At 42.6% G+C, this 21,511-nt stretch overlaps 1 long non-coding RNA gene and 1 pseudogene across 2 annotated transcripts; one reads left to right on the plus strand and one right to left on the minus strand.

Moving 5' to 3' along the window:
• Positions 1 to 6,748: 6,748 nt before the first annotated feature.
• On the minus strand, positions 6,749 to 8,492 carry LOC785035 (peptidyl-prolyl cis-trans isomerase FKBP4-like; annotated as a pseudogene).
• Positions 8,493 to 8,499: 7 nt separating this feature from the next.
• LOC132342208 (uncharacterized) lies at positions 8,500 to 16,989 on the plus strand. Of its 2 annotated transcripts, XR_009490509.1 has the most exons (4): positions 8,500 to 8,638; positions 8,869 to 9,001; positions 11,678 to 11,792; positions 13,942 to 16,989. It is a non-coding gene; the product is annotated as an uncharacterized lncRNA (long non-coding RNA). The 2 variants fall into 2 exon arrangements; XR_009490508.1 differs by having other exon boundaries at positions 11,678 to 16,989.
• The last annotated feature ends 4,522 nt before the right edge of the window (positions 16,990 to 21,511 follow it).

The raw sequence follows: 21,511 nt of genomic DNA on the forward strand, positions 1-21,511 counted from the left end.
AAGACATTCCTTTACTTCCTACTTCTATGCCTAAAATTGTTTCAATTGGCAATTTGGGCCTTTCTTGCCCTTGAGCCCTAATGGAAAATTGCTGATGGGACCCCCTCTGTCAATGCCCACATGCCTTGGGGAGACAGATTCAGAGATGGTTATATATATATATTATATATATTATATATATATTTTTTTAGTGAAGTATAGTTGATTTACAATATTGTGTTAATTTATGCTGTATAGCAAAGTGATTCAGTTATACATACATATATATATATGTTCTTTTTAAAAAAATATTCTTTTCCATTATGGTTTATCATAGGATATTGAGTATAGTTCTCTGTGCTATACAGTAGGAAACTTGTTTATGGGATGGTTCTGTAGCTGAGCATGAGAAGGCATTGAAGAAGCCCTGGACAAGTCTCCCCATGGCAGATCCCAGATGGCCTCAGACTTTCCAAGCTTGTAGAGGTGGGAGGAGGTGCAGGTAGGCCTAACAGCCTGGTTTCTGATCTCCAAGGCCAGCATTTTTACTTTGATGTGCCTGGTTGTGATGGGTAATTTTATGTGTCAATTTGACTTGGCCTTGGGATATCCAGATAACTGATTAAATATTACTCTTGGTGCCTATGAGAATGTTTAGGCTCCCCAGGTGGTGGTAGGGGTAAAAAACCGGCCTGCCAATGCAGGAGACAAAAGAGACATGGGATCCGTCTCTGGGTTGGGAAGATCCCCTGGGAGAGGACATGGAAACCCACACCAGTATGTTTGCTTGGAGAATCCCATGGACAGGAGCCTAGTGAGCTACAGTCCATAGGGTTACAAAGAGTCGGACATAACTGAAGCGACCTAGCATGCATGCACGTGAGGGTATTTCCAAGAGAAATACATGAGTTGGTGGACTAAGTAAAGCAGATGGCTCTCCCCAGTGTGTGGGGGCATCATCTAATCTCCTGGGGGCCTGAAGAGAATGAAAAGGCAGGGGAAGTTTGAATTTGTCTCTCTGCTTGACTGCTGAGCTGGAACATTGATCTGGGACCTCCTGGTTCTCAGGCCTTCAGACCTGGACTGGAATCTACACCACTGGTTCTGGCTGTAAGGCTTTCCAACCACACCGTCAGCTTTCTTGGGTCTCCAGGAAGACGGTGTGGGACTTCTTAGCCTCTGTAATATTATGAGCCAATATCTCATAATAAATAAAAAATATAATCTCCCACTGATTCTATTTCTCTTGAATACTCTGATAAGTACACTAGTTGTTACAACTTCAGACAGAAGGTTGTGCTCCATGGATGTGTTTTTGCAGAATTTGAGAATCTCTGTGATAAGTAAAAGAATAATTAAATCAAATAGTTGGAAGGAAAAATATTATTGATGGTAAGGGGGAAAGAATGGGACAGAAACATTTCAAGGGAAATCTTAGATTTAGAATGTGGCTATTGATGGGACATAGGAGTTGGTGATGGACAGGGAGGCCTGGCGTGCTGCAGTTCATGGGGTCGCAAAGAGTCGGACATGACTGAGTGACTGATCTGATCCTATCTGATCTGAAGGCAAGATGCTGCAGGCAAAAAAATGAAGCTCTTTATAACTTAAAAAAATGTTTATTTATTTTAAAAAATTATTTATTTCTTTATAATTTTAGCTGTGCTGTGTCTTCGTTGCTACATGTAAGCAGGGGCCACTCCCTGGTTGTGGTGCGTGGGTTTCTCATTGCGGTGGCTTCTCTTGTTGCAGAGTACAGGCTCTAGACATTCGGGTTTCAGTAGTTGCAGCACGCAGGCACTAGAGCAAGGGCTGTTGCCCCTTGGCATGTGGGATATTCTTGGATCAGGGATGGAACCGGTGTCCCTTGCATTGCAAGGCAGATTCTTAACCACTGGACTACCAGGGAAGCCCGATGGACCTCTTTAATCCAGAGGCAGATTGATATAAGCACAAGATAGAAATGAGTGTCCACAAATCTAAAAATAAATGATACAAATGAACTTATAAAGCAGTAAGAAACTCACAGACTTAGAGAAAGAATTTATGGTTGCCAGGGGGATGAGATAGTTAGGGAGCTTGGGAAGGTCATATACACACTGCTATATTCAAAATGGATAAACAAGGACCTGTTGTATAGCATGAGGAACTCTGCTCAATGTTATATGCCAGCTTGGATGGGAGGCAGGTTTGGGGGAGAGTGGATACATGTATATGTATGGCTGAGTCTTTTTGCTGTTCATCTGCAACTACCACAACATTGTTAATCAGCTATACCCCAATACAAAATAAAAAGTTTAAAGTTTGAAAAAAAAAATCAGTGTTCACAGAGAAAGTTCACTTTTTGATACATATTTTGTCCCCCCAAAATCCATAAAACACTCTATTGTAGTTCAGAAACAAAGAGTAGGGGGTAACTATAAACACAGATCCTAATAGAAGTGAGGACCAAGAATCAGGCAAAGGCAGGCTCAGGCTAAGTGTCTGCATACTCCAGACTCAGGTCATTTCAGGGTGAAACAGCGGGGAAAGACAGATGAATGGGATGTTGTCTAGAAAACAAAGGGGAGAGATTTAAAGGAGTATAGCCTGTTGGTTTAGAATCTACATAAAAGACAATTAGATGATGTGGCTATCAGACACAGCCAGAAACTACAGTTGCACCTGTTCTTTAGTTTTACAAACTTGTTTAAAAATGGTATACTGAAAGAGTACAATAATAAAAAAAATTAGTGCTCTCTGTTACAATTCCTTAAATTAAATTTAAACTCTGAAGTTCTCAAGTTCTGAAAACTAAGGTTAAAATTTTGTTTTCAGTTTTCATAGAAAGAGAAAAGCACACAGGTGATTTGGAACAGCTGAAGGGGTGTACTAGCCTAACCGTGCAGCCACAGAGACCACATAAGAGCCAGGACTACAAAGGATTAGAAAACTTTAGATGTGGATGGTATGTAAAAATCACAGAATCTACTCTGAACTGACCTAAAGTTTTGGTTTTTTTTTTAAACTTTACTTATTATCCATTTGGCTGTGCTGGGTCTTAGCTGCAGCATGTGGGATCTATCTAGTTCCCTGACCAGGGATTGAACCTGAGCCCCCTGCACTGGGAGTGCAGAGTCTTAGCCACAGAACTACCAGGGAAGTCCTATTTTTAAAAATTTTTTTCCCATTTAGTATGGTAATTTTTTCTGCTGCAGAATTAAAAAAATTTTTTTATTGCAGCATACTTGATTTATAATTTGTGTTAGTTTCAGGTGGATAGCAAAGTCATTCAGTTATACATCTATATATTGTTTTTCAGATTCTTTGATAGATCATTACAAAATATTGAGTATAGCTCTCTGTCCTTTTTGGTTGCCTATTCTATACAGTGCTGTGTACATGTTAATCCCAAACTCCTAACTTATCCCTTCCCTGTCTTTCCCTTTCGGTAGCCATAAGCTTTTCTGTGTCTGCTGATTACAGGCAGCTTTTTGGTTCTCCTTTCACATACACTCTAGTGCCCAGGACTTAGGAAATAGTCATTCTGGATACTTCTTAATGTTTTCTCTTCCTGATCCTTAATTTTGGCGTACAGCAGATGTTTCCATTATCCCAGAGTAGTGTCCTATGATAGGATGGGAATGGAACAAGTGCCTAATAGGATGAGCAAAAAAGAGTGAGGGTAACTTGCTTGCCACGTCTTGATCTTTCCCCACTTGCCTTCTTTTATGATTCTACTTCTTGAGTCTTCGTTTAGAGTTCAGTGGAAAACTCCCAAGTGAGAAGAAGAATTCTTTCCCATCCAGAACTTTTTCCCATCCAGAAATAGTAAACCACTTTCTATCTGTGTTATTAATACAACTTCGGCATCCCCCATCACACAAGCTCCCTACCGACGCCTCCAAGGATTCTTCTTTGCACCTGGAAATTGTTACTTGCCTGAGCCTTGAAGTGTTCTTCTCCCTAACATGACCTTGTTTGTGAGTACTCTAGTATAAGATATGTCCATATATTAAAACATATAAAGTATATAAAATATATAAAGTATATGAAAGTGAAGTCGTTCAGTCGTGTCCGACTCTTTGTGACCCCATGGACTGTAGCCTAACAGGCTCCTCCTTTCTTGGGATTTTCCAGGCAAGAATACTGGATTGGGTTGCCATTTCCGTCTCCAGCAGATCTTCCCAACCCAGGGACTGAACCCGGGTCTCCTGCATTGTAGGCAGATGCTTTACGATATGAGCCACCAGAGAAGTCCATAAAGTATATAACACAAGTATAATTAATTTGCGCACAATATATTGAGTGAGATCATGAAAATAACACATTTCCTGGCATTCTACTAAGATTCCATACTTGCATCATCAGGATGACCATGTTGTTGATGATGACAGTAGTTATGATCTAAAAGCCAGAATCTCCAGTCAGCCTTGTCATTGTCCCACTTTCATTTCCCTTACTGGTGACCCTGACCTCATCTTGGACTTCTGATGCTTGTTGTTTGGGTGAAAGCAAATGAGGTTTTCCCATTTTCTTGGAACCTCAGGGATCCGGCTGAGTTCCAGCCTTTCTAGGTCTTCCTCTGGATTGTATCCTCATCCAGGGAAATGGCTTGGACAAAATCATCCCAGGATTGATGATTTGGAGCAGCACAAATTGAGAGGTAGAAAAGCCTCTCTGATTTATCCCAGAAGAGTGGTTATATTCTCTCTTCATACATCATAACACTACTTACCTCTTTTTTACTGATGGTTCATTAGCATCCACATGGAACCCCAAAATACACAAACATCACTATAGCCAAGGCCACCACATATCTTGCCTTGTTGTTCTTAAGAGCTCTTATCTCTGCTTATTTTTTTCTATGTGTCATTTATGGGTTGTCTGTCCTCCCAGAATAATATAAGCTTTGTTTTATTTATCATCATATTGCTGGCACTAAAACTATATCTGGTACAAAATCTACTACTCAACCCAAATTTGTTGAATAAATTATTGAAGAAACCCCACATTAGTTCATTAATTAATTAATGAGATTCATGCCACAGTCTGTGATTACCTCCTTGCTTATTTATCTGGTATCTTGTTTATTGCCTAGTAAGTGAGAAATAAAGCTTTGTGGCGAGGGGGTGGGGGGGGGGTTGTTAAGCCACTGATTTTTAGAGTTTTTCTTTTTAGGACTTACTGTAACTTTAACCAAGATTATCCCGACTAACACATATATAAAGCCAGAGCTTGAAATTTGTTTTTTGGCCATGGAATTGAACAAATTTAATTGATATAAACTAGGATTTAGGCCTATGGTTTTTACCTAATGGTTTTATTTTCTTTTTTGTTATTAGAATACTCATCCTGCACTCCTGGCCTAAAAGCAAAAGATATAAACCCTGAAAATGTTCTGAATATAAATTAGATTTCTTCAGATATTTGCTGAGCTTGAAATGAAATATTTCAGTTTAGTATGCTATCTAGATTGTTTCTATTGTAAATTTGAATTTCACCTAACCCATAGTTGTTTATAATTTCTAAATGGGAACAATTAATTCCCTTAGAGCTGGAGTAAGAAACAAATATTTGTGCTCTTGATGGGGGGATCTTATTTTTAGGCTGACAGATGCAGTGATGGTAAATTTGAGGAAGAGAGAGTGCTGGAGTGAAGTATGTGTTTCAGATTTTCCCAAGCTTTCTAGGCTCATGGTTATAGTCAGCTCAGTTATTTATTCTTAGGCCAAAAATGTATAAGGTTTTAGATTACTAAGTAGTTAGATCCAAAGTAATTTACTGACTGTAATTTGTATGTGTTAGTCGCTCAGTCGTGTCCGACTCTTTGTGACCCCACAGACTGTAGCTCGCTGGGCTCCTCTGTCCATGGGATTCTCCAGGCAAGAGTACTGGAGTGGGTTGCCGTCTCCTTCTCCAGGGGATCTTCCTGACTCAGGGATCGAATCCGGGTCTCCTGCCTTGCAGGCAGATTCTTTACCTTGTATGGCACCCTACAAGTGTTCTTGTGTTTTCCTCAAAAGTTTAAGATGTCCTGCAGGATTCATCTGATTCACTGTGGTGACCCTGGGTTCCTCAGAACAAACAGTTTGGGAATTCTAGATCTCTGACTTGAGATCTAGAATTTGATCTAGATCTCAAACTTGAGATCAAATTCTACATCTCTGAACTTGAGATCTAGGTGGAAGGATTTGAGGAGCACTATATTTGGAGAAGGAAATGGCAACCCACTCTAGTATTTTTGCCTGGAGAATCCCAGGGACAGAGGAGCCTAGTGGGCTGCTGTCTATGGGGTCGCACAGAGTCGGACATGACTGAAGTGACTTAGCAGTAGCATATTTGGAGAAGATCTTTTGGGAAGTTCCTAGCTCTGCGTGAGCTTCTGTTTTGTTTTGAGAAGTCTATATTTTATTTATTTAAGTAATTTTTTTAAAGCTTTAATTCACTCAAAATTCTTCAGTTTGTGGTGGCTCAGATGGTAAAGAATCTGCCTGCAATGAAGGAGACCCCAGTTCGATCCCTGAGTTGGGAAGATCCCCTGAGAAGGGAACGGCTACCCACTCTATAATCTTGCTTGGAGAATTCCATGGACAAAGGAGCCTGGTGAGCTACAGTTCATGGGGTTGAAACGAGTCAGACACAACTGAGAGACTAACACACACACACGCACACACACGCACATACACACACACACCAGGGTGGAGTAGGGTGGGGGCTGGGAGTCTGGGGGACAGGCAGTCGTGGGGACAGGGTTGGGGCGAGGCTGAGGCTGCCCCATTCCCACCCCTCACCGCCCCCCGTCATTCTTTTGCTCTCTCATCTCCACGTCAGCCGGCTATTTTCCTGCAGCCACTGCGGCCTGGGCCTTTTGCTCTCCTCCTCGGCCAGCCTCTCAGACACGCTGGCAAAGAGCTTCGTCTCCCCTCCAGCTGCCTGTGGATCTGCTGCAGACACATGGCCAGCTGAACCTTGGCCGACTTGTTGCTGGGTAGAGCTGCAGGCCCTTCTGCAAGTCAGCCCGTGTGTTCGCCGCCAGGTGGGCCTCTCCCTGGTGGACAAGGCCCTTCTCATTGTTGCTGTCTACTTCCTGGGCCTTGTTACTGTTTTCAGTAGCAGCTGAGAAGACTTGCAGCTTCAGATGACACACAGCCAAGCTGAGGTGGGAGGCCGGATGAAGGGCCTGCACCTTCCTGTGCGTCCTCATCAGAGAAGCTCCACTTTTATTCCAGCCAGGACACAATCTTCTTTTTTTAAAAAAAAAAAAAAATTTAGTTATTTATTATGGCTGTGCTGCGTCTTCCCTGCTGTGTGCAGGCTTCCTCTAGTTGCAGGGAATGGGGGCCACTCTCTAGTTGCAGGGCACAGGCTTCTCACTGCAGTGGCCTCTCCTTGTGGCAGAGCATAGGCTCTGGGGTGCTCGGGCTTTGGCAGTTGGGATGCACGGGCTAAGCTGCCCCATGGTATATGGGATCTTCCGGCACCAGGGATTAAACCAGTGCCTGCGTTGCAAGGCAGGTTCTCAACCACAACCACCAGAGAAGCCCCAGGACACAGTCTTCTTGCACTGCAGCACAGCTTGCTTGTACTTGCCTTCCTTGAAGAGCACAGTGCCTCGCTCCTTCACTACGGTCCTCTGCTCCAGGGTCTCAGAACTCATCGCCCCGGACTTGTTGGCCCTCTCAAAAATTCTTGTGCTATATTTCGTACATCAGCTCAGCATTTGGTGGGATCTGGAACTTCTCCTTCCCAGCATTGCTGAAAGCATACAGGTGTTAAGATACACAATGGAATGTTCTCTTTTATCCACACACTGAATGGCTTTCTCCAGCCCACAGGGCAAGATGCATGCTTTCTCCCTCACCAGCTTCAAAGCTGAGCTCTCGTGGGTCAAAGATCTGGTCCTCGAAGTATCCTTCCAGTGCAACTTCCAGGGTGGCGCTGTCGCTGGCTTGGCATAGCCCTCCCCATCGCCTCCGTACTCTCCTGATGATCCCCTGTCTTCTTCGTCTGTCAGGTCCTCTTCCTTGAACTCCAACAACTCCACCTCAAACACAAGTGTGGCTTTGGGAGGGATCCTGGGAGGGCTGCCCGCTGAGCCCTAGGCATGCTCTGGCTTGCAGGTGATGTGGCACACTTCGCCTGCCTTCATGGTTGCTACAGCAACATCCCAAGCCTTGATGACCTTCCCTCTCCCCAGGTCAAAGGAGACCCTGTCCTTGCGGTCCAGGCTGGAGTGGAACTTGGTGCCATCCAGCAGCCAGCCCCTGTAGTGGACAGAGACTCGGTCCCCGATCATTGGCATTTCCATGCCAGGACCTTCTTGCTTGATGAACTCAAGCATACCCTCATCCTGCTTAGGGCTGAGGTCCACTCCCTCAAGGGGCTGCAGTGCCAACTGCTCCCTGCTCTTGGCCGCCTTCATCTCCTTGGTGGCCATCACACTGTTTCTCAGGCAGCAGTCACCAGTGGCTGGCTGGGGCTTGTGCCTTATTTATTTATTTTTAAAAATATTTATTTATTTTTTTGGCTGCTCCCGGTTTTAGTTGCAGATGTGCGATCTTCCACTGCAGCATGCAGGATCTTTAGTTGGTCATGTGAACTGAAAGAGTTTGAAACCAAGGATCAAACCAGGGTCCTCTGCTTTGGGAGTACAGCATCTTAAGCACTGGACCACCAGGTAAGTCCTTACATTTCATCTTATTTTAAAAAGTTTTCATTTTACATTGGAGGATAGTTGATTAACAATGAAAAAGTGTTATTTTTAGGTGTACAGCAAAGTGATTCAGTTACACAGATACATGTATTTATTCTTTTTCAAGTTCTCTTCCCTTTCAGTTTATTACAAAATATTGAGCAGAGTTCCCTGTACTATATGAGCTTATTATTATTATTATTATTTTTTTGTAGAGAAATCTGAGTATCTATGGACAACGTATCCAAGGGGAGTAACTTGAGCTTCCAGTGAAATTTGGAGCATTGTTGCCATCGCTCTGAATATTCACATTTCACTGAAAGAAGTCACCAGCATAGATGACACCAGGTGAGGTCAGCAGACAAAAGACTAAAGTGGGTGAGCTCGTTGCTGGTGCTTTCAGCCTTTGTTCTCTTGGCTTCCAGAGTCCATGCTCTTGTGGATTTCCTGTGACCTGCTCTGGATAATCCTTCCCACCTTCTTTGATCAACTAATCCTTGCTATGGAGCTTTTAATTGTTGACATTCTTCGCGTCTTGGTCTTAGATTTCAATTATAGTCTATGAGCAGATGGCTCTCGAAACCTTTAATTTTTTTTTCCTTCCTGTTGGTGTTTTCCTTTTAAAATCACCCCAGTCCTTTAGTAAAAGAAAATCAACCTTGACAGCCATATGCAGAGACCTTGGGGAGATAGAAAGGCAGGGAAGTCTAGGGATCCCTCCATCTAGCCCCACAGAGAGACATGGAATCCTATGAAGGGAACTCAGATGTGGAGGTTCAAGGGTCCCCAGCTGTTCAGTAAGGACCCGATGGAGGAGACATATGACACCCACACACAGAGTCTGGGGACCTGAGTCCAGAGACATTCAAGAGGCAAAGCTTCCACTTTTCTATGGTATGCTAGATCAAGGGTTCTTCACTCTGGATAAACAACAGAATCACCTGGGAGAATTGCTAAAATGCCAGAGTCCCACCCTGACCAATAAAGTCAGATTTAGGAAGATAGGCCTGGGTATCAGGGATTTTAAAAAGCTCCTGAAGGGATTTCAATGAGTTGTCAGGGTTGAGAACCACTTTGCTAAAGGAGGCTGACTTGAGAAACAGGTGGAGATGTGATGGAGGAGAGTGAATGTACACTTCTCCTGGCCCACCAGCAGGTTCAGAGGAGAGGGGCCTGGGTCTGTGGGCAAACATCTTGCCACCATGTGAAGCATAGCAATTAATCTACCATGAAGGACTATACAGCCAAAATATGGAGAAGGGCCACATCTTGATGACATCCCTGAAGTTAACACTGCGTTTGAGAATTTCAGTTTTATTTCTCATGCTTCCCTGGTGACTCAGTTGGTAAAGAACCTGCCTGCCAATGAAGGAGATGCAGGTTAGATCCCTGGGTCGGGAAGATCCCCTGGAGAAGGAAATGGTCACCCATTCAGTACTCTTGTCTGGGGAATCCCATGGACAGGGGAGCCTGATGTATTTCAGTCCATAGGGTGGCAAGTGTTGGACGTAACTTAGCGACAAAACCACCACCACCACCACTTTCTCTGTTTACTTAAGCCCAAATCCCCATGGACAGAGGAGCCTGATGGGTTACAGTCCATGGGGTTGGACATGACCGAACAACTACGCACAGCACATAAAGAGACTGTTACTCTCTACCTCCCTCTCCTCTGCCAACAATCTTCAAGGTACAGTCACACTTTATTTTTCGGCTGTGATGGGTCTTTGTTGCTGTGCTTGCAGGCTTTCTCTACTTGTGGTGAGAGAGGGCTATTCTTGACTTTTGGTGCTTGGGCTTCTCATTGTGGTGACTTCTCCTGTTGTAGAACTCTGGGCTCTAGGTGCTTGGGCTTCAGTAGTTGAAGCTCCTGGGCTTAGTTGCTCTGTGGAATGTGAGATCTTTCCGGACCAGGGATCAAACCCATGTTTCCTGCATTGACAGGTGGCTTCTTAACCGCTGGACTACCAGGGAAGTCCCACATTTGCATTTAGAGCTTCCGTAAAGGTCTTTGCTTTTGCTTTGGTCAGTAGAGACTACTCATTGTGTCCTAATATTTGTTCTCCCTTTCTTCCAGCGCATAGCTTTCCAGCTGAACTTGCCAGAGAAATAAAGACTACAATTCTTAGCCTCCACTGTAGCTATGGCCATACTAAGTTTTGGCCAGTAGGATGCAGCAGGATAACGTGATTTTATCCAGAATCCTTAAAAGATAGCAAGAACGACCGTTTTCTCCATCCTTTCCCCATTTTGCTATCTGAAACATAAATGTTTCCATCTTTGACTTGACCATGAGGCTGTATCTTACGAATGGGACAGATGGGGAATTCCAGGGAGTGGAGCTACCCCATTGACTCTGGCCTGACACTTCCAGAGTTCATTTGTGTGAATGAGAAATATCAAATTTCTCTCTTATTAAGCCAATGCTATTTTGGGTTTTCTGTCACTCAAAGCTGAATCTAATCCTAACTAATATACCCTATTAAGTTTCACCTTGAGATATTTGGACCATCACTTTGTGTCTTTGGGTACTAATGTCATCATTCAACATCTCTATGCCATCCAGCTCTCTATCATCAGTTAATGAGATGGGTGTGCCTTCTGTGCTTCCACGATCATTAATAAAAATAGGATCAGGAGAGGGTCAAGGACAGCAGTCTCCAGGCTACTCTGGAGAGCTCTCTCTGTCCTGGTGATCTAGCCACCTTCTCTTTGGACACAGATGTGAGGTGGTTCGAGGGGAAGCTGAGGGGTGTCATCCACAGATCAGTGTGTCTCAAGATTTAGTGTGTAGCAGGACCACCTTGTTAAAGCACAGATTACCGGGCTTCAGCCCCAGAGTTTCTGATTCAGGATGTCTGGAATATGACCCAAGTATTATTTTTTAAATCTATTTTGTTGAAGTATAGCTGATTTACAATGTTGTATTAATTTCTGCTGTACAGCAAAGTGAGTCATATATATATATGTATAATACACACACATATTCTTTTTCATATTCTTTTCCACTATGATTTATTACAGGATATTGAAGAGCTGATTCATTGGGAAAGACCCTGATGCTGGGAAGATTGAGGGCAGGAGGAGAAGGGGGTGACAGAGGATGAGATTATTGGATGGCATCACTGACTCAATGGACGTGAGTTTGAGCAAACTCCAGGAGACAGTGAAGGACAGGGAACCTTGGTGTGCTGCAGTCCATGGGGTCACAAAGAGCTGGAGATGACTTAGCGACTGAACAACAACAATTGAAAATAGTTCCCTGTGCTATACTGTAGGACCTTGTTGTTTACCCACTTTATATGTAATAGTTCGCATCTGTTAATCCCAGACTACCAGTCCAGCTCTCTCACCACCCCCCACCAAATATTTGTGTTTCTAACAAATCCCAGGTGATGCTGATACTGATGTTCCATACTTTGAGAACCATACTTTGAGAACCATCATCCTAACGTATCATCTTTCAGTTGGAAGGTGATTTATGAAAGAGAAAGAATATTTAAAAGTTGTCTGGGGATGGGAAGCAAGTCTTTGAGGGGACAAAAGGGGTGGGCTGCAGAATATCATGGAAGGTTGGACTCTGATAGGACCAGAGCACTATCTTGTGGCTTCCAAGAAGACCAGCAAGACAGGGAGCAGGTGAAGGCAGACTGGTCCATTTGCTTTGAGGAGGCTGTAGGAGCTTCTGTCTACTGTCTTTTAATTTCTCAGTGAAGAATATACAAGGGCATTAACTGAGGTGAGGGACATGAGCTGAGTAAGAAATTTTGAAATACTTTTGGCATATCCAATATCCCAGGGGAGTGTAATATGTACCAGGAAATGATAGGAAGACACAAGCAGGGTTGATATCTGTTTACCGAGCTCATTAACTAGTGTTTTGTCTTAGCATATTACTGAGAACATCTAAATGTTAAACCTTAAGCAGTTCCATGGAAGATATGGTACTTAATTCACCAAGATATCTCCAGACCCAGAAAAGTGCTTAGTGAACGTTCAGTTCAGGTTTAACAGTAAACAAACAGGTGAAATTCAATTTGTAGTTAAGATCATACCCTTGGGAAAAAATGACACAAATGACAGTTCAGTAGTTTTTCAATTAATTATTTAGGCTGCACTGACGTTGCTTTCTCTAGTTGTGGTGAGCAAGGGTTACTCCTTGCTGAGGTACATGGGCTTCTCATTGCAGTGGCTACTCTTGTTGAGGAGCACAGGCTCTGGGCATGCGGGCTTGAGTAGTCGCAGCCGTGGGCTCTACAGCATGGGTTCAGTGGTTTTGGCCCAGAGGCTTCATTGCTACGTGGTATATGGGATCTCCCTGGACCAGGGATTAAACCTGGTCCCCTGCATTTGGCAAATTCTTACCCACTGCACCACCAAGGAGGTCCTCATTAGTTTTTACATGGATATATTTTTTGTTACTTTTAATGAATATTCTGTTTCATGGCCAGGCATTATATAATGTGTGATTGTCTTGATAGAAATAATACTTTGCACATTGTTGGAGTCTCACACCTTTAAAAAAAAAAAGAAAGAAAGACTACAAGTGTACAACTGCCAAATCCTGAAATGCAGTTTTCTTTCTAGAGTTACAAGAAATTCCAACAGGTTCTGCCACATAGAAGCGCATTCTAGCTTACTTCTGACACGCATGAGCAGTTAGAATCATAATTCGCTAGGCTTCTCTCTGGGGACATGAGAAGTCAGGCAATAAATCTAGGGACATTTGGAATAGCTTCACACACCTCCACAGAGATGGAGACTGGCTTCAGATTGCCACTCGTTCTGAGAGCAAGAAATTAAGACCAGTAGAAATCCAGAGGACAGCTCTGCCACTAGACTGGGTCCTCAGAGAAGAGGGTGGTGACCCACTGTCCTAATTTGCCTGGGTCTCGGGAAATGCCTGGGATGTGGAGTTTTCAGTGCTAAACCTCTGATAGTCTAGGACAAACCAGGCCAAATTGATCACCCTAGCAGGGGCTGACCATTTTGGGGAAAATTTCCCAATATAGCTAGTACTCCAGACTGGTGTTTTGATGTATGGTAGCTTATTTAGCTTCAGGAGTGTGTGACTGGCGTAGTGTAGTCACACAGAGCCCCACTCTCAGAAGGGCCCATGCTTGGTACACTAAGTCCCCTACGTACCAACCTTCAAGTTGCTTACTTTCAAAGACGGGAATGTGCGTTCCATTGAAGTCAGGTGTGAGTGAAATTGCAGCTTGCCCTCCATCTCATTTTGCTGACGACCCTGCAGTCCTACCATCTCTCACCTCCACTCTCTCCTCCAGCCAGTAACTCGTCTTGCCTGTTCACTCAATGGCAGCCCTGTATGCCAGCTGCGGTACTGAACTACTGAACTTTTAAGGTACTGTGATGCAAGATTTAAAATGCTATCTTTATTTTTTGTGTGTGTTTTATGTTTGTTTTTATGCATAATTTGTGTGAAAAGAATTATAAACCATACTATAAACAGAATTATAAGAAGAATTGTAAACTGTACTATAAATTATAAACAGTACTAGATAGCTGATGGTGTGAGCTGGATATCCAGGTTAACTTTGTCGGACATACGAACAAATTGGACCCATGAACACACTCTCAGAACTGAACTTGTTGGTATATAGGGGACTCACTGTTGAACACTTTGGTATTGTCACTTGAAAGTCTTAATAACATTTGAAGGAAGTGTTCCTCATTTTTATTTTGTACTAGGTCCTGAAAATTGTGTAGCCATTCTGTAAATTATGTAGGAAGGGAGCTGGGCCTTCTATTTTTATTTCTTTGTGTCTTTCCTGATGAGAGATGAAGATGGTTTTCTCTCCCTGCTCGGCCTCTTTCCCACTCTGCTTTTTCTCCTTTTGGTTAAGCCAAACCTATACAAGGTATTTCTTTATCCATTAATCTTTTTAAAAGGCCGTGCTGTCTTATCACAAATGTTGGTGTCTAAAAAGTTAAACTTGGTTCAAATGCAGCCTTTCCACCCTGGATGTGTTTCTGCCAGTAAGAAAAAGAGAGCCGGGGAAGGAAGAAGGAAAGTGTTTAGAAAAACTGAAGAAAGTGTGGCAGAAATACTGGCTGGGAGTCTCCACAGCGGGAGAAGCCACACACAACTCTGGATCAAAGGAAGAAACCTCAGGGAAGATGAAAGGGGGTGATAATTGTAAGTGGAGACAGAGTTTCATAATAGAGGTGATAATAACAGGCATTTATCTGTGAACCTGAGGGAGAGTTAAAATTGAGAAGGGTGGGTGGTGGCCCGAGGATGGTCCCTGGACTTACCTCTTCTGTGGAAATTTTCGTTCTTTCCAAGTTATGTCTATTTCTCCTCTTGGGTGTTAAAATCAAGCTTTTTCCAACAAAAAGATATTTCACTGAGGTATGGACTTATGTTTTTAAACATGGACTGTAATGAGGACAGGAGATGGTTAGCTGAGAGAAAGGAAGGCTGAATTTGGAGTGTGAAGCCGGTGGCTGAGCTGGGTGTCAGGCTGTAAAGGTGACCTTCAGGAACTGGCTGAGCTCCACTGTGTTCTAACCCTGACCACGTCTCGGAACGGGACCTGGAGGGCGGGCTCACCGTCCTTGTCCCACGGGATGGGGTGTGAGGGGACCTCATTCTCCCCTGGCCAGGCCGCTGAGTGACAGTCACGTTGGCCGTCATTGCTCGGAGCTGTTCTGGGCAGCAGGGAACCAGGCACCGCAGCTTAGAAAGGTAGGTGGAGTAGGGCCTGCTGTGAAAAACACAGGCTCTTGGAGATTTAAAATATATTTTTCTTCCTATCTTTGGATGGATAGATGTAAAAGCCGTGTGATAGATGAGGCCCAGGAAAGGGAGCTGTCATCAGATGCAGAGATTCTGCCCCCAGGCGCTGAAAGGATGCTCTGGTTCCTGTTGTTTCTCTACCCCCCGACCTTTGCTTGGACATAATTGGATTAAGAATCACTCTGTGGAGATCTGGACAAACCATTCTGGGCTTCTTAGGGAGGGAAAAGTATTCTGTAAATACAAAGTCTGACCTGGCTGGAAAAGAATAATTTTTAAAGCTTAGAAAACTTGGCAGCATGTGTGTGTTTGGGTCCTGAGTTTTATTAAACTAAGTGATGAATGACTTCCAGGCAATGAGGCAGAGAGGCTAGAGAGAAGTTTCCAAGTGGTTGCCAATATGTCTAGAACAAGGACACCAGATCCAGGTTCCCCAGCTGCTTTTTTGCTAAAATGCCCTTACATTGTAAAAGTTGCTCTTTTTTTCTGTTTTAACAATTTTCAGACTCAGAACAGGGTTGCTGATATGTGATTTTAAAAATATTGTGCATACACATGCCATCATTGATTCAGTGGACATAGGTCTGAGCAAACTCCAGGAGACAGTGAAGGACAGGGAAGCCTGGCAAGCTGCAGTCCGTGGGGTCGCAATGTTGGACATGACTGAGCGACTGAACAGCAGCAACACAGTTCTGAAAGTACCTTGTTATGAAACAGTATGCATTTAAACTTTTTTCGAGTGTTTGTGAAGTCAACTCAGGTCTGCTTTAGAAAGTAAAACTATATTTGTGTGTTAAGGTAAAAAATTCTCAGCAAGTCAAATACTTAAAATATCTAAGGAAATGATGACAATAGCGGATAGAGGTCATTGTTGGATGGCAACTGTTTAAATTCAAAAGACATACATCAACTCTGTTCTCTCCTTTAAAACATATCTGAGCCTTAATTAAACACCTATTTTTAGCAGAAGGTTTTACTAATGTTCCACTAGAGGGCAGCATTTGATAAGGGTTTGATATATGGATTCACGGTGTATAGCTATCTATCATAGAAGTTTAATTTGTTTTTTAAACAATGATAGTAGTAGAAAATACGTATCCTGCTTTCAGTAAAGAAGCTGTGCTGTGCTTGGTTTCAACGTGGGGTAAATAGTCCTTAAAGCAGCGTATCCTGAGTTGAAGAGGGTGTGTTTGTTTTGTAGTTTTCAAGATGAAAAAGCAATCAAAGGAACTAAAAACAATTTAGGTGGTACTTTACAAGGGCTGGATTGATCCCATTGGCTTTCTAAAAAGGAGTTTGGTTGTTTTAACTCAATCTCCAACACACTATTTACCCTCCCTGGGAAACCATCCAAATTTGGCTGCATTCCATATGCTAGAAAAAGCTTGGAGCTGGAGCCAACTGTGGGTTTGACTGAGGTGGCAGAATAGCCCAAGGAGAGGTTGCAGGCTGCTTCCCAGGGGCCAGAAATGTCCTAGCTGCACCCGTGGGGCGGTAGTAATTGGGAAAGTGGCAGATAGGTGTGCCTGGCTCATAGATGTTAGTCAATAAAGATTGGTTTTTCTTTTACACACTTGCTGTGCAATTGTATCCTGTCTTGTGGTGCTGCTTACCTTATTACAATTTTAAAAATTAAAGAAACTCATGCACACGATAAACAAATAATGTAGGATGGAACATGATTGAAACTGCCTTTCTGACCTCCCAAACCAGACCCACTGTCCAGAGGTAACCACCAGCAATGATTTTTTGGCATATCACGCAGAAAATGTTCTTGCAGAAAGATGCTTATATCATTATATGTATATGTGATACAAATAGGTGCAAATTATATAGACATTAGTCTGTACTTTGTTTTTTTCTGTTCCACGATGCATCTTGGACAGCTTCCATATCTTATGGCTTAGCTTTTCATTTCCCTAGTGAGACATACTTCTCAATGGCAGAAACTTCATTTTTTCCCCTTTTCCTTTTTTGCCTCAGAATGTCAGGGGGATTACTGTCATCATTCTAGGTGTTTAACAACCATTTTGAGGATAAAGAAGATGTCATGTATACATATATGTGTGTGTGTGTGCACGCGCGTGTGTGTGTGTGCACGTGCATGCATGCTAAGTTGCTTTAGTTTTGTCTGACTTTATGCGACCCTATGGACTGTAGCCTGCCAGGTTCCTCTCTCCATAGGATTCTCCAGGTAAGAATACTGGAGTGGGTGTCCATGCTTCCTCCAAGGGATCTTACCCACCCAGGAATCGACCCTGTATCTCTTACATCTCCTGTATTGGCAGGCAGGTTCTTTACCACTAGATCACCTGGGAAGCCTATATATATGTGTGTGTGTGTGTGTGCATACAATGGAATATTATTACTCAGCCATAAAAGAGTGAAATAATGACATTCGTTGCAACATGAAGGGAGCTGCTACTGCTGCTGCTAAGTCGCTTCAGTCGTGTCCGACTCTGTGCGACCCCATAGATGGAAGCCCACCAGGCTCCCCCGTCCCTGGGATTCTCCAGGCAAGAACATTGGAGTGGGCCACCATTTCCTTCTCCAATGCGTGAAAGGGAAAAGGGAAAGTGAAGTCACTCAGTCGTGTCCGACTCTTAGCGACCCCATGGACTGCAGCCTACCAGGCTCCGCCATCCATGGGATTTTCCAGGCAAGAGTACTGGAGTGGGGTGCCATTGCCTTCTCCAATGAATGGAGCTAGAGATGATCATATTAGGTGAAGTAAGTCAGAGAAAGACAAATATCATGTGATACCACTTTTATGTGGAATCTCAAAAAATGATGCAAATGAACTTATTTACAAGACAGAAATAGACTCACAAACATAGAAAACAAACTTAGGATTACCAAAGGGAGAAGGGGAAGAGGAGGGACAAATTAAGAGAATGGGATCAAAAGATAGAGACTACAATATATAAAATAGACAAACAACAAAAACCTACTGTATAGCACACAGAACTCTATTCAATATCCCATAATAACTTGTAGTAGAAAAGAATCTGAAAAGCAATGTTTATATATTTTCTCTTTCTTAAAAAATTTTATTTATTTATTTTACTTTACAATATTGTATTGGTTTTGCCATACATTGACATGACTCTGCCAATGGTGTACATGTGTTCCCCATCCTGAACCCCCCTCCCACCTCCATCCCCATCCCATCCCTCTGGGTCATCCCAGTGCACCAGCCCTGAGCACCCTGTATCATGCATCAAACCTGGATTGGCGATTCATTTCTTATATGATAATATACATGTTTCAATGCCATTCTCCCAAACCATCCCACCCTTGCCCTCTCCCACAGAGTCCAAAAGACTGTTCTATACATCTGTGTCTCTTCTGCTGTCTCACATACAGGGTAATCGTTACCATCTTTCTAAATTCCATATATATGTGTCAGTATACTGTATTGGTGTTTTAATTTCTAGTTTACTTCACTCTGTATAGTAGGCTCCAGTTTCATTCATCTCATTAGAACTGATTCGAATGTACTCTTTTTAATGGCTGAGTAATATTCCATTGTGTATATGTGCCACAGCTTTCTTCTCCATTCGTCTGCTGATGGACATCTGGGTTGCTTCATGTCCTGGCTATTATAAACAGTGCTGCAATGAACATTGGGGCACACATGTCTCTTTCAATTCTGGTTTCCTCGGTGTGTATGCCCAGCAGTGGGGTTGCTGAATCACATGGCAGTTCTATTTCCAGTTTTTTTGAACTGTGGTGTTGGAGAAGACTCTTGAGAGTCCTTTGGACTGCAAGGAGATCCAACCAGTCCATTCTGAAGGAGATCAGCCCTGGGATTTCTTTGGAAGGAATGATGCTAAAGCTGAAACTCCAGTACTTTGGCCACCTCATGCGAAGAGTTGACTCATTGGAAAAGACTCTGATGCTGGGAGGGATTGGGGGCAGCAGGAGAAGGGGACGACAGAGGATGAGATGGCTGGATGGCATCACTGACTCGATGGACATGAGTCTGAGTGAACTCCGGGAGTTGGTGGTGGACAGGGAGGCCTGGTGTGCTGTGATTCATGGGGTTGCAAAGAGTCGGACATGACTGAGTGACTGAACTGAACTGAAGGAATCTCCACACTGTTCTCCATAGTGGCTGTACTAGTTTGTATTCCCACCAACAGTGTAAGAGAGTTCCCTTTTCTCCACACCCTCTCCAGCATTTATTGCTTGTAGACTTTTGGATAGCAGCCATTCTGACTGGCGTGAGATGGTACTTCATTATGGTTTTGATTTGCATTTCTCTAATAATGAGTGATGTTGAGCATCTTTTCATGTGTTTGTTAGCCATCTGTATGTCTTTTTTGGAGAAATGTCTGTTTAGTTCTTTGGCCCATTTTTTGATTGGGTCGTTTATTTTTCTGGAATTGAGCTGCAGAAGTTGCTTGTATATTTTTGAGATTAATTCTTTGTCAGTTGCTTCATTTGCTATTATTTTCTCCCATTCTGAAGGCTGTCTTTTCACCTTGCTTATAGTTTCCTTTGTTGTGCAAAAGCTATAAACTCAAAATGGATTAAAGATCTAAACGTAAGACCAGTAACTACAAAACTCCTAGAGGAAAACATAGGCAAAACACTCTCCAACATAAATCACAGCAGGATCCTCTATGACCCACCTCCCAGAATATTGGAAATAAAAGCAAAAAAAAACAAACAAATGGGACCTATTTTCTCTTATTAATATATATTTTCTGAATCACTTTGCTGCATACCTGAAACATTGTAAATCAACTATATTTCAATAAAAAATTTAAAAAAAACAAAAACAAAAATAACTATTCTGAGATTGTTTGGCTGGAGTGTTAGTCTGCTCCTGGTGAGAAAGAAGGAGGAAGGTTTATAATCATATTAAGGAATTTGTTTTGTTCATTTCCAAAAAACAAGAACTGCAAAGGGTACATTGGGTCGTCTTGTCTAGTACTTTTCTCAGCTTCTTACACTTGAAATTGACTGCAAAACCCTTGCATTATTTTGGTCTGCGGGTTGCCCCAGCTCTTTTCATTTGCCACTCAAGAGTGAGCTGTGCCTTTGAATTGGCAGGTGTTCATAATCTCATTATTACGACTGGATGCCCTGTGCTAACAGGGTATAAAGGGATCCTCAGATGCCAAAGATGGCGTTCATGTGGGTCTAATATTCATGCTATAGAGCACTGGCAGTGGTCCTTCATCTTAAAGAGTGTGTGTTAGGAGAGCTGAAATCGCATGCCAAAATCTTAGCACTTTTTACCTTTTATCCTTTGTTTAGCTTTTATAGCCTTGATTTGAGGAAACTTTTCACTCCTAAAAGATCTGTGAATTTCTTCATTTAGAAATAATCATATCTAGAGACTTGATTGTTGTGTAACCTCTCAATTTTTTTCCAAGTCCTTGCATAAGGAACTAGAGGGTGTTATGCTAACTGACATGTCAGAGAAAGAGACTATATGATTTCACTTGTAGGTGGAATCTGCAATACAAAACAGAGGAACAAGTGTAACAAAACAGAAGTGGTGTTATAGACACAGAGAACAAACAGGTGGTTGCCAAAGGGGAGATGAGTGAGGGAGGAAAGACACAGGTGAGGGAGATTTAGAGGTACCGGATTCCAGTTGTAAAATGAATGAGCCATGGGTATGAAATGTACAGGATGGGGAAGACAGTCAAAAACTGTGTAGTATCTCTGTAGGGTGACAGATTGTAATTAGACTTGTGGTGATCATTTTGAAATGTACAGAAATGTTAAATCACTATATTGACTAATAGGAACTAATATAGTGTTTTGGGTTAATCATACTTGATAAACAAACTCCTAGAAAAAGAGATTGAATTTGTGGTTACCAGAGGTGGGGATGGGGAGAAAGGGAATTGGATGGATGAAGGCAGTCAAAAGGTACAAATTTCCAGTGTTAGATAAGTAAATACTAGGGATGTAATGCACAACATGATAAATACAATTAACACTGCTGTATTATAAGTGGAAGCTGTCTAGAGAGAAAATCCTAAGAGCTGTCATAACAAGGAAAAATATTTTTTCTATTTCTTTAATTTTTTATCTCTATGGGTTGATGGCACAACTATGGTTCTATAATTTGC

The sequence above is a fragment of the Bos taurus genome, chromosome 14 (genome assembly GCF_002263795.3).
Source record: "Bos taurus isolate L1 Dominette 01449 registration number 42190680 breed Hereford chromosome 14, ARS-UCD2.0, whole genome shotgun sequence".
Classification (NCBI taxonomy): Eukaryota; Metazoa; Chordata; class Mammalia; order Artiodactyla; family Bovidae; genus Bos; species Bos taurus.